This window comes from Felis catus, chromosome B3 (genome assembly GCF_018350175.1).
Source record: "Felis catus isolate Fca126 chromosome B3, F.catus_Fca126_mat1.0, whole genome shotgun sequence".
In the NCBI taxonomy this organism is placed as follows: domain Eukaryota; kingdom Metazoa; phylum Chordata; class Mammalia; order Carnivora; family Felidae; genus Felis; species Felis catus.
The window spans coordinates 43,030,346-43,044,529 of record NC_058373.1 but is presented as its reverse complement, the minus strand read 5'-3'; the positions used below and the strand labels follow the sequence as shown (position 1 = coordinate 43,044,529).

General features: G+C 39.1%; 1 long non-coding RNA gene across 2 annotated transcripts in view; it reads right to left on the bottom strand.

Moving 5' to 3' along the window:
- The window catches only part of LOC123385909, a 55,501-nt gene that overhangs the window by 19,631 nt on the left and 21,686 nt on the right, over positions 1-14,184 (bottom strand). Inside the window, exon 2 of one of the 2 annotated variants that reach the window (XR_006599174.1) lies at positions 1,515-1,731. The exons of the other annotated variant lie outside the window; for it this stretch is intronic. This is a non-coding gene — a long non-coding RNA (uncharacterized LOC123385909). Of the gene's footprint in view, positions 1-1,514; positions 1,732-14,184 lie in introns of those variants that run through there. 2 annotated transcript variants of the gene reach the window in all.

Genomic DNA, 14,184 nt, shown 5'->3' with positions numbered 1-14,184 from the left:
CCCATGACAGACCTTCAACTATGTGAAGGTACTTATCATGTCCTCCCAGGCCCTCATTTCTACAAATTGAATCAAACTTTCAATTAGTAATTCAAAATTTCAAGTGTCTGCAATATAACGACATTGAATTGCAAGTTTGGAAAAATACAGGGATTTGGATTAGCTTCAGAGAAAGAGAACCACACTGACATGTTGGATCAGACCAAAAGATAATGGATGGGAAAGTAAGTTTCTATCTGAAACTGAGGACAGAGAACCAAATAATATACGATGTCTTTTCTTCCTATGACTCAAATTAACTATGAAATTCTCATTTCTCAGTTGCCACTTCACTTCTGGCCTGATAAATACATGTCTGCAGTTACCTTCCTTGACTGCTGTGGATAGCAGCAGTGAAAACATACAAAGAAAGCTTGATATCCCTCCAATTCTGCTAATTGACTCATCTTGTGTTTAGACAAGTGTTATTTGAAGCTGAATTACAGAATCTTAATTCAGATAGAGACTCTTAGAATCTACAACTAATGAATCTTTCTTTTTCAGAAGTGTTTCTTAATACAGCCACTTAACTAAAAAGCCAGAAGAGATGGCAAATACAACTTCCCTTCTTTCTTGGATGTGCTTGTAAATTGTGGGTTAATTGCATAACAAGGCAGCCAGTTAACACCTGCCTGTGGATTTACATACTTCCAGCCATATATCATCTCCCACCTGATACAGACTTTGTTGAAACCAGAATGTTTTACCAGGACTAGAAGGTCAGTCCCATTTGTCAAAGCAGGGACAGTCCTTTTGTCTTAGCCAGCCTTATCTAGGTTGTGGAGTCGCTCAAGGACATCATCTGCCTTCGGATCAGCAAAGCCTTGAAAAAGTTAAGCTGTGGGAACAGTGGGTCTCCTTATTCATTTATTTCTAGCATCTACTTTTGTCCTATTAGTAGGCCATAGTCTACAAACTGATAAGGCAAAGACACCCATCATTTACAAGGACCTGGGAGTATAGCTCTGTGATCCCTGCTTTCCTAGAGCTTACATTCATGGGAGTGGCGGGTGGGGGGTGGTTGTGGCAGGCATTAATCACATAATCACGTCAATCGTAATATTCAAGGAGTGCTTACTAAGTGCCTGGCTCTGTTCCACATATTTTACATATAATCATTAATTTAATCATTACAACAATCCCATGAGGCAATTGCTATCCTTATACCCCATTTTACAGATGAGAAAACTGCGTTACAAAGAGATGAAAAAACTGGCCTTAGGTCATGCAACCAGTAAGCGGCAGGGCTAGGGAAGGAACTCAAGCAGGCTGAGTTCTAACGCCTCTCAGCTGACCCAGAACCCTCCTGAAAGACTTTGAACCAGACCCTTCCAAGGCAGAGTACCTGCCGCTCCTCTGGTGCTTCCCTGAGCACCTGTTCTACCAGTTACGACACATTCCATGGCTACAATGCATCATCCCTGGATGCACATTATTATTTTTCTGAAAACCACTTCTGAAATTAGGACACGTTCCACAATTGATAGGCAAAGTTTAATAGGTGGAGTTGTGTGTTCTTTTTCTTAGTGGTAAGTAACATAAGGGGGCAGCCTACAATTGAAGGTAAGTTACACTCAATGGAAGACGGTGCTTGTTGCTGATCTGCCTGCCCCACTGGGAAGGCATGGGGCCAGAATTGTGCAGGGCTCCATTGTGGCCATCGTTGGATGAAAGAAGTTACTCTCATATTATCTGGTGAAAAAAGGAGAAACATGGAAAACTATAGGTACAGATTCACATTCTTAGAGCTGGAAAGAGCTTCAAAAAGCACATTTACAGAAAAGAAGAAAAAAAAAAAAAAACACAAGTCTGAGAGCAGAAGCTTTTGCTCAAGGTCATACCCAAGAGCCCGTTCTTGACAGAAACAAACCAGACCCAGGTCTCCTGACCTTCACCCAGCTCAGGGCTCCTGCTGCCCTCTACTCTTCCAGCCAGAATTCTCCCTGCAAGAAGCCCAACCACAGGAAACCCAAAGCCAGGAGCAGCCAGTGAGGAATATCTTGTTTATTTCTGTTGTTTATGTAGAATCCTTTGTTCTAACAACAACAACAAAAACAAAAATCTCTTGCCTTCAACAAAGGTATTCGTAACAACAAATGCATTATTTCTTCCAAGACCAGTTTGAATTTCACTTATTTACAGTGCCTCAGCTTCTCTCCTCAATACTTTCTTCAGTTACACTCCTGGTTAAGATTTGATGTCTCTCCGTACAACCCTCTTCAAGCCAAGAACTGATCATTTTCTAACCAACCAACAACCACCATAAGCCAGGGATTTGCAAACGGTCTTTTTCCCCTCCATGGAACTTAGCAGTGTTTGAACCATATGCAATATGCACAGACACATAAAATCTTTGAACTAAAGAAAATGTGATTGTAAAACCGCCCTTCTCTCCAGTCTAGGTTGGACAAAGAGGGAAGGCATTTAGGGTGCTTCTGTTGTGCCTTTCATTAGAATGCTGCCTGCCAGCACTTTCCCTAAAAATAGTTGTCACGCCAGTGGAGTCCTCACTCTGGCAAACAGACTGTTCTGCACCAAGATCCTTTTTAGCTGGTTCTTAAGTTACAGGAATTTTAACTAAATTAGAAAGTTTGCCACTTTGTTCCTTGTAGAATAAAAGCTTTTCAAGCCAGAGCTCCTGAAACACAGGTTCAGCTCAGTTCTGAAAAACAGAAAAATGTCGCCTTCGCTTCTGGGCATAAAAAAAAATGTTGAAGCTCGAGGGGGTTGAGAACAAATGGAACCTCCTACTTATTAATGCTTGGGTAGTCAATTTCTTCACACAGCTATTTCCTTCACCATGTGCCTTTCTGCTAATGTTTTATCAGCACTGGACCACAGAATGATAAACGCTATCCTGTATAAAAAGGTAAAGATGCCTTAAAAGCTCATTTGGGTGTTTCAAAGCACAGCTCCACTTTCTAAAGTGTTTTTATTTTTCCACATAAGGCTCTAATGATTCTAAAACAGACAGTAGGAATGCCAAGTAAATAAACAATTCAAAATCTGCTCAGTCAGATCTGAAAAGGGTTTCCTCAGCCTCGCTTCCAAGTTCCTCATCTTATTTTTTAAGCTTCTCCTCTTAGCCTCTAACAGCGTCTTCGATTTCCAAGAATCTAGCATCAGCTGTTAAGCAGTTTTAAAGATAAATTCTGTTTGCATCTTTTGGTATGCTTTCTTATTTATTTTATATTTTTAGGGTGCTTTCACTTGCTTCATCTCACTTATGCTTCCATGCAGACCAGACTGGATGGTGTGCTCAGGAACCCTTGTGCATGGGGCTGTTTTTGTGTCCCCAGCTATAGCACCTGCGGTTAATTTTCCCTAAGAACTGCTACTGTCATCATGATACTGTCTTGCTCAAAAAGTGTCACTTCACTCTTACCAATAGAAACAATTTCGAGATAGAAATATACGTGTGTGTGTGTATTCATGTGTTACTCTGGACATATATTACCATATTATAAAACATTAACAAAAATAGCAGTTAGAAAGAGGAGGTTTACAAATCTGAACAGAAATTTTAATATTTTGCTGTGCCCAGACGGCCGGCCTAGTATGTACCTGGAAGGGGTGGGTCCTATTCAGAAGATCCCAGTTTTAGAAGACTGAGTCCTAACTACTGAGTGGCATTTAAGGCTCTCCACAGATGAGTCCCAAACTTCCCCTCCAGAGTAATCTAACACTGTTCCCCCACTCAGACTGAACCACTGATTGCCTGGAGGATTCAAGCTGCCCAGGAGTGCTTAGGGTCATGCTGTCAGTCCAGGCTGTTCTGTGGACTAGCTGGAATATCACAGGTGAACCATTCATTCTCCTTCAGCTTCCTGTCTATGGAATAAGAAAAATAAAAAGATGTGTGTCGATGTTCTTGCTATGAAAGAAAATGAAAATGCACACCGACATCACGCTTGGTAAAATCGTAAAGGGTGACACAAGTCTTATGAAGGTATTAACCCCTATAAAATATAGGCATGTTTAAAGTCCCAGGTTCAGATAAGAAAGACTCGGGATGGATTGTCTTAAGAGTATAAAACATCATCTTTAATACTATTGAGTCCTTACTAGCTATATATCAGTTTCATCAACACAGCAAAAAATCTAAGTCTCACACGGCAATAATCTACTGAATGCATAAACTGTGGCTTTGGCAAAAAATGAAAGGGTTAGTTTAAGGAGAAGAGAAAAGCCCTGACCAATCGAAAGAATGGAGTTTGTGAGCAACACCGGTAGGCAAGCCATTGTGGGGTGGTAAAATCAAGTCTAATTATAAACATGTCAGGTATGAGGTGCCTATTTGATATGTGCATGAGGATGTTGACCAGGCAGTTGGATATATGAATCTGGACTCATGGGAGACATGTGGCCTGAAGATACATATTTGTGAGTGACATTCTTAGCACTCTTCAAGAGCAAGTTCAAAAGCCACCTCCTCTATGGACCCTTCCTTAACTCTCCCCTTACACACAGCTGCAGAAAAATTCTCTATCTCTGGATTTCATTATACATTCTGTGTATTTTCTTGAGTATCTACATCTGACTCCCCTTTATACCATTGTATTTATTTGTGTACTAGACTGTAGACTCTTTGACGGCAAAGACTATGTCACTTTATGTGTGTGTTCTCTCAGTATCTACCATTGTGTCTATATATGAAACTCAATAATGTAACATGGGGTTAATTAATTAATCTTTCTAACTATAATAGGCTCAGCAAAATTCCTTGAGAAAAAGTAACTCCAGAATGTGTGATAAATGAATGAACGAATGAATGATCAATAAGTCCCTGGAGTCACATTGAAAGATGATCCAAAGAGAATTGGCTCTGTGCAGAATTGAGTGAAGCCTGGTGTTCTCCCAACTTGCCAAACCCGGTTGCCCAGTGCCTGCTGAACTCTCCAGGATTGTCCATCATAGTGTCCCAATTAAATTCACTTTCCTCAATGCTGTGCACTATAGTCTTTCATTTCCTTTCTTGCCCAATAAAGATGCGCCAGCCCGGGCAGCTGTCACCCTGGAAGTTACACTGCAATCAGACCAACTAATTCATGCTGATGTGATCTTGGAGCCTACTGCCTAGGCAGAGTTGCATTTTAATGGAGGTCTTGAGAGACCCAATGCCATGGAGCAAAATGACTTTAGGGCAGGATATACCTTCCCTTACTAAGCCCTCAACAAGCTAGGCCTTCTTCCTCTGTCCACTCTGGACAGAGTGCTGAGAAATGAGTAAGAGGAAGCAGCTAGGTAGAAATATGAATAGTCAGCTCTTCCCCAGAGGTTGCTTTTCTGGCCAGGGTGCCTTGATCCAGTTCTGATACTGGGAGCCCTTCAAGTGTTGGCAGGTTCCTAGTATCCTGGGTCTGTGTATGTATGTATGGAAAATAAGACTACTAAGCTGAACTTCACAGATCCACTCCAGTTCCATAGTTCAATCAAAAGCAAATTTTAATGTTCAAAATTCCAAAATCTCTCTATTCATATGTAAGTCTCTTCTCATTTTTAGATTCTGTAATATCCTTGCATAATATGGTTACAAACTTCCATTTCTCCTCTGTACAATAGTGATAGTAATAATGTTGTTTGCCTCCCAGAGTTACTGTAAAGTTTTCATTAGGAAGGCCTTTGCGAATTCACACTTGTACTAAATTTAGTTATTATTATTTTATTATTAAAGAGTCTCCTCCTTTCTTTCTTTGCAGGTGGGAAGTTAAAGATTGCTACCAATTCCAGGTTGGAAATTTTTTAAAAGATTAGATAACTTTTTGTCTGAGATATGAACTTTAACAAACCTTCACAGTAGAAAGGAAGGAAATGTATGACTACAGGAGGACTCAGGGAAATCTCTACTTCCATTGTACTACCAGGTCATTATGAGACCTCCAAAGGGCAAAGAGATCTGACAGACCATATATTCCATTTGAAAAATCAGAGGAATTGTTTAGTCCATCCATTCCATTTTTTCCATACAAAGCTCTTCCCAAGAATATATCCCTGGACATTGAGTTAAGAGCATCACAAGACAGATGAACGACTGAGCTCGTATTTGTGGATTACTTATATATGGAATTAGAAAACACTGAATTCTAAAAACAAATAAAATAAGAATTCCATTAATAGATCCTAAACATTATCTAACAGCATTTTTTAACATTAAATGAATAATACAACTTCTTTGTGCAACCACAGAACAACCTATTGCACTGAAAACTGAGAAAGAAAAAAAATATGCCTGTTTTGAGTCCCAAAATTAAAATACATCAAAATGTCATTAATTCAAGTAGATTTACTAAGGAAAATGTCTGAATTGGGAACTTCTCTTGAAAGAAATGTAGCTTTAGTATTCTTAAGAAGTATAGAAAAAAAACAGCAAACCTGACCAAGTATGGCCAAGTGAATGACCCTAAACTATAACCAGATTCCTATATACTATCTACATAACCTGTCTACATATTCCAGCTCCTTCTATAAGAAAAAAGACCAAGATCATATGAGATACTCTGTATATTAGGCCTAAGAAACACCCAGTCCTCAATGAGTGGCTAGCAAGAAGCTGAGGAAGCAGTCCTCAACCCCGGACAAGGGAGACTACCCTTTGGCAGAGACAAAGCAGAACTGGATACCTGCAAGTTTTGTTTCTATACTCTCTGAGCTCAGGCTATGCTCAGCTCAGCTTTAGCTCCGCTCAATTGGTGCACAAATGGGAAGAGAAGAATATAGTTAACTCTTTGGAGCCATGGTCTGTGACATGTTAACCCTGAATGCCTCTGCATGTCATGTGACCTGGAGAAAATGAGGAGGGCAGTTCTCTGATTCCTGGTAACTCTGCCTCTATTAAGAAGAAAGAGCTAACTAAGAGAGATTAACTTCTGCTGACACTTGCCTGAAGAACCACAAGTCACAAATTACAGAAGTCTGAATAAATAGTCACAGAAGTAGCCACTTCAAAACAGGTCTACAAAATAATAGATACGTCTGCACTTTACCCACAGAGGTTAAATTTAAAACAAAACAACCCATCACAATGTTAGGGACAACACTGCAATCATTGATTCTGAGGCCTGAATCAAGATGTTTGGAGATGATAAAAAATGAAATGCAATGGACTTGCCATCCTAAGGCAGCCATGTCAATCAGTGCGTCACATAAAAACCCAGGCAAAGAAGAAATCGATGCTTCCAAATGGAAAGAAAACACAACTTCCAATATTTAATCTATACAGAGCTGTGGGTTTGCCTTTTTAAAATTCTTCCTTGGAGAGTTTTAAAAAGGGGCGCCTGGGTGGCGCAGTCGGTTAAGCGTCCGACTTCAGCCAGGTCACGATCTCGCGGTCCGTGAGTTCGAGCCCCGCGTCAGGCTCTGGGCTGATGGCTCAGAGCCTGGAGCCTGTTTCCGATTCTGTGTCTCCCTCTCTCTGGCCCTCCCCCGTTCATGCTCTGTCTCTCTCTGTCTCAAAAATAAAATAAACGTTGAAAAAAAAAATTAAAAAAAAAAAAAGAGTTTTAAAAATTATTATGCCAAACTCAAAATTCAAGCTTAAATGCCAGTTTATGTTTTCATAGAACTTATTAGTGCAATAGTATTAATTGCATATATTTCATAATCTTAGCCCTTGGACACATACGCTTTTGTCTTGTTTTAAGGAGAATGAGAAGGAACAGCAGTTGGATTAAGTTAACCCCCAACTACTTTAAATAATAGGTTGAACTTGGTAAAAACAAAAAAAAAAAAAAAAAGAAGGAAGTGAGACTTCTGCTTCTAATCATGAGGACATACTTGGTACCAGACTATCCCTGCTGTTGTAAACAACTCTCAAACTAGACAAAATACATGAATAAGTTATTTTGAGTCAATGGAAAACAGCACAAGACTGTCATCCCTGAGAGGCTAAAAAATATATGTGGTGACCAGCACTACCACCCACATTTCTGCCCAAAGTCAGTTTCTGCACAACAAAGTAAGGAGGTGTCTCCCAAGAACTCTGAGGTCTTGATGAGTTGAACAGGTATAAACTGAAATTCAGGGCTGATGAAGTAGGGGGATTTGTACTATGGGGTAACGCAGAAAAAACTACACAGAGAAAGAGTTCCAAAAACCCACATACAGATCCCCTTAATCCTCTGGCAGAATATTAAGTTGTAGATGCTCAGAACATGTACTAAACTATACATGTTCAGGCAATAGGAGCTAAATGGAGATTCCAGACAGAATCTGGAAATGGAATAGTGAGATAGAGTCAAGTAATAGAAAACAAATAGCAAAATGCTAGACTTAAAGTCAATCATGCAGATAATTCATTAACTGAAAATAGATTAAGACTCTAATTCAAAACCAGAGAATGTCACGCCAGATAAAAAATCAAAATCAAACTACATGTTGCTTACAAGAGGTATGCTTTCAATATAAAGACATGTAAGAATGCAACGTTCAAGATGGAAAGTATTACACATGCAAAAACTAAACATAAGCAGCTTTGTAGATAACAAAGTGGTCCTCAAAACAAGGACCAGAGATTAAAAAGGGCATTTTAAAATGATAAAGGGGTCAATTCAAGGAGAAGACATAATAGTCCTAAATACGTTTATGTCTAATAACAGAGTTTCAAGATACAAGAAGCAAAAACTGACAGAATTGACAGGGAACATACACCAACTCAAATTCATAGTGACAGGTTTTGACATACCCCTCTCAGTAACCAATTGAAGAAGTAGATAAAAGTCTTAGTAAGAATAGAAATTTGAGCAACATCATCAAGCAATTTAACCTAATGATATTTAGAGAACCCTACACCCACCCAACAGCAGAACACACACTCTTTACAACTCAATATGTTAAGAATTCACTGAAGGAGACTGTATATACTAAGCTATAAAACACAGCTCAATGAATTTAAGAAAACTGAAACCATAGAGTATGTTTTCCAAACACAATGAACTTAAACTAGAAAAAAGTAATAATAATATATGGAAAAATCCTCAAATATTTAGAAATTAAGCCAAACATTAGGGTGCCTGGGTGGCTTAGTTGGCTAAGCCTCCGACTTCGGCTCAGGTCATGATCTCACAGTTTGTGAGTTCAAGTCCAGGGCCGGGCTCTGTGCTGACAGCTTGGAGCCTGGAGCCTGCTTCAGATTCTGTGTCTCCCTCTCTCTCTCTCTCTCTCTCTGGCCCTCCTCTACTCACACTTTGTCTCTTTCTCTCTTTCTCAAAAATAAACATTAAAAAAATTTAAAAAAAAAAAAAAGAACTCAAGCCAAACACTCCTACATAATAGTTCAAAGAAGAAATCATGAAGGAAATTTTAAAATATTTAAAACTGAGTGATAATAAAAATATATCAGTTGAAAATTTGTGGGATATAAACAAAACAGTGCTTAAAGGTACATATATTGTTTGAAATGCTTCTATCAGGAGGAGGACAAAGTATAAAATCAGTGATCTCAACTTCTTCCTTAAGAAGCTAAGCAGAGAAGAGAAATTTTAAACCAACCTAAGCAAAATGATGGGGGTGGGGGGGTGGGGGTGGGAAGGAGTAGAACAGAAGCCAATAAGATAGAAAATAGACAAATATCACAATTTTATAACCACTTTAACTGGATTGAACAAAAATAAAAGAATAAAGTATAAAGAGATGACATCACTAGAGATACCACATTAAACAAAACCAAAATAGTAATAGAATACTATGAACAACTTTATGCCAATAGAGTTGTCAAATCAGATGAAATTGCCAAATGTTAAGGATACAAATTAGCCTGACACAAGAAGATGCAGGTAATCGGAATAGCCCTTGATTTAAGAAATCAATGTGGGGGCACCTGGGTGGCTTAGTTGATTACACATCTGACTTTTAAGTTTATTTATTTTGAGAGAGAGAGAGAGCGCAAGAAAGGGACAGAGAGAGAGAGGCAGAGAGAATAGCACAGAGCCTGATGCACGGTTTAGTCTCACAAACCATGAGATCAGGACCTGGGCCAAAATCAAGAGTTGGATGCTTAACCAACTGAGCCACCCAGGCACAATGCGTCCAACTCTTGATTTTGGCTCAGGTTGTGATCACATGGTCATGAGATGAAGCTCTGTACCAGGCTCCTTGCCAGGCATGGAGCCTGTTTGAGATCTCGATCTCTCTCTCTCTCTCTCTCTCTCTCTCTCTCTCTCTCTCTCTCCCCCTCTGCTCCTTTCCTGTTCATGTGCATGCACATATGCTCTTTCTCTCTCAAAAAGAAAAAAAAAAAGAAATTAATTTAATAATTAGAATTTTTCTTACAATAATAAGTCAGTCCAGATAGCTTCTCAGGTTAAAAAATAAATAATTCTAATCAAACACAACTTCTTTTTGTAAATGGAGAATTGAAAAATTCCCAAATATGAGGTTAGCATAACACTATCAAAACATGAGTTTTATAAGAAAAGCACAAAACATATCATCATGAACATAAAGACAAAAATGCTTAATGAAATGTCAAGCAATCTAATCCAGAATTATATAAAAGGTTGATATTTCATGACTATGAGGGTTTCATACAAAGAATGCATGGTTGGATCAACATTTAAAAATCAAAATGAATGTGGCGTTACTTTTTTTTTCAATTTAACTGTTCTCAGCAATGTGTTTGTAGTGTTATCTTTAACCAACAAAAACATTTTCCAACTCTCATTTTTTCATTTATCCTATAGGTTCCTGAGGTTCTGTTTTTTTCTTTGCAGGATTTTTTCTCTCTGTTTCTCAGACTGGATAATTTCAAGGGATCTATCATCACGGCCGCTGGCTTTTGTCTCTGTCATCTCCATTCTCCTATTGAGCCCATCCAGTGAATTTTGTGATATATTGTACTTTTCAGTTCTTAATTTCTTTTCGGTTCTTCTCCTTTTATTTAAAAGATTTGATTGAGGTATAATTAATACACAATGTTATTTTCAGGTTTACAACATAATGATCCAACAATCCTATATATTACTCAGTGGTCACCAAAAATGCAGTCAGCAACTGCCACCAAACAACATTATTACAATATTACTGACTGTATCCCCTATGCTGTGCTTCTCATCTCTATGACATATTTATTTTATAACTGGAAGTTTGTACTTCTTAACTGCTTCTATTTATTTCATCCATCTCCCTTTTGGTCCTTCCTTAGATCTTTTATTTCCTGGCTGAAACATTCTTTTTATTAATTTTAACAATGTTTGACCTTATTTCTCAATGCTTGATTATACTAACTGCTTCAAAGTCTCTGGCAATTCCAACATCTGTGCCTTCTTAAGTTTGGACTCCGTTAATTATCTTTCTTCTTCAATGTTCAATTTTTCCTTATTCTTAAATGCTGAGTAAATTTGGATTTTATCCCGGACATCTGAATATTTTGTTATAAGATCCAATTCTTATATAAATCCTAAAAAGAATGTTGATTGTTGTTTTAGGAAGCAATCGCCTAGGTTAGGTTTCACCTGCAAGTTCTAATCGGCCTTCCATGAGCTACGATTACAGTATCAGTTAAAGTTTCAAAGTGTTGTGCTATCTAAATCTATCATATTTATATGCCAGAGTAGCCAGTCTGGGAACATGGTGATGATCTAGACTGTAACTCAGTTCTCAAAGTCTGCGGCATGCTCGTTAGGCCCAAATTCATACATGCTTAGCTCAGAAGTCAACCCAAAAATTCATATACAATCTTACGAGATTATTCTCTTAACCTCCTTTCTCTCTGCGATCTCTCCAATACTTTCTGGGTTTTGTGGCCTCTCTTAGTCCTCCAACCAGAAAGCCAGTATTTTTGTTTCCCTGCTGTGCCATGAACTTCCCACAATTGTGTCTGAATATAAGGCCAAGCAGTGTGGGAGCACAGAGAGAAAAAAACACAATCAGTGGAGATACACTCCATATTCTTTGGACCCCAGGTGTTCCGATGAGAAAGGATTCCTTCTCTTAAAATTTCAGGCACCTGTCTGGTCACCACTCTTTTCATGGTGTTACCTAGAGATAGGGCATGGAAGAAAAGGGGGAAATCCCAAAGATGCCTTCACTTCCTCTGACCTGAAGAAGCCCTTTCCCTGCTCTTCAGACAAGAAAGAGGTTCTCCAGGTTTGAGGCTGCATTTGAGTCCAAATCAGGTGACATCAGAGAAAAACAAAAAAGAAACTCCCTTGGGGCACCTGGCTAGCTCAGTCTGTTGAGCTTGCAACTCTTGATCTCAGGATTGTGAGTTTGAGCCCCACGTTGGCTGTAGAGATTCCTTAAAAATAAAGTCTTTAAAGAAAGAAAAGAGAGAGAGAGAAACTGTCACCATCAGTTTGGTAGAAGTTCAAAATTCTCTAGTCTCCTTTCCCAAACTACCTGCTACCATTTACTTTTCAGAGTCTTCAAATAGACGTTTCATGTGTCCTGTCCAGGATTTCTTGTTGCTTTTAGTGGCAGAGAAGGGTAGAGCGTGTTGTCTCCATATGCCATGGCACCAGAACTTTCAATTATTTACCAAACTGTTGTAAAGCATGTTGACATGCAAATGTATTACCTCCTAAATTTTAACATAAAGGAAAATACCAGTGTGTTCATTGGAGCTTTCAGATGACTCGGTTTTTATTGGGCCCTCAAAATAAAGGCCAGAGCCTTTTCTCTTAACTGAAGAGTATTCTGAAATTATATGGGCAGCTTTTAAAAAACGTAGAACTTGTTATTACTAACCTATGTAAACCTAGCTTTTCTTGATATGGTACAACCTAAACATACAAAAAAGAAATAGGGGCGCGTAGGTGGCTCAGTCAGCTGAGTGTCCAACTCTTGATTTTGGCTCAGGTAATAATGTCACAGTTCAGGGGATCAAGCCCTCCATAGGGCTCTGTGCTGACAGCCAAAGCTTGCCTGGGATTCTCTTTCCTCCTCTCTCTGCCCCTCATCCCCTCTCAATAATAAATAATTTTTTTTTTTTAAAGAACAAAGTGGATACTGAAACTGATCAAGACTCCAAGTGTCATCAATCACTAAGACTTACAGCTTTCTCTGTTCCTCAAATACTTGCCTGTTTTCATTGTTTAACTGTGTATCAAGTATTCAACTTGGTTTTGCTACTAAAATACCTACCAATTTATCTGTTAAATATGTAGGTTTCTTAAGAGATTTTGACAGTAGGTTTCAGCTATTTAAAAACAACAACTTAGGAAGCCATGACCTTACAACACAATCTTGTCAGGCTGAGAGTGTCCATCTCCCACCTCACAAGGGCACATGGCCTCTCATACAAATGCAGACAGACACCCAGAGAGCCAAGATTTCTGCAAACAAAATACACTTTTACCAGTCACTAACGTGATCGCTGAAAATCAGCCGCTCTGAACTGAAACCAAATAACTCTAAGTGTTTTCCTGAGCTGTACTGAACCCATCATTCCTTTCTGCTAGGACCCTGGCTCAAAAGCATGCACCCCAGGGGGATTCTGGGTTCACTGGAATGACAATGTTGTAAACAAACTACCTTCAAACCTGGGTGAATAGGTCTATAAAAGATTAATTGTGTGCTTCCTAGAGGAACTCCTAAGGTAGGAACTTGATAGAAACTACTAGGCAGTATGGTGAGAAGAAAAATTAAAAGAAAAATGACAGTCAAGTCACATTACCGAAAAATGACATGAGATGCGGGTGTTGTACTTGACACAGATGAAGGTCATGGAATTGGATTTCCTTAATGCATCTCTGTTCAGGTTGTTTCCTCATCTCTATCTAAATGCTCGGCCATGTGCTCTCGAAACGCTCTCCTGTGGATTTAGACTTGAAATATGCCCAGTAGCTCTCAGAAGGACAGGGTCAAATATCTGGGAGGTAAATGCAGCCTCTTTCTTCACGTGTCACATGGCCACGTCCCCTTTGCTAGAAAATAAACAGGTTGACTATCACTCTATTCACTGGTGTGAAGTATGGACACGGAGGGAGCATTTATCTTCCCAATCGACCTTTATCCAGGACGAAGCCCTGTTCTTGCCTTGCATCAAAGTCACCTACTTACACGTGTATTTCCTCAGGAGTCAGAGGCTTTTGCCTATTAGGGAAGAAGTGGGTTGACTGTGGAAAAGAAAGCTGGAAAGTTAACTTGCAGGCTACTCAGTTAGCATTTCCTGAAGACATATGCACATTCTTTGCTTTACTTCTCTCCTTT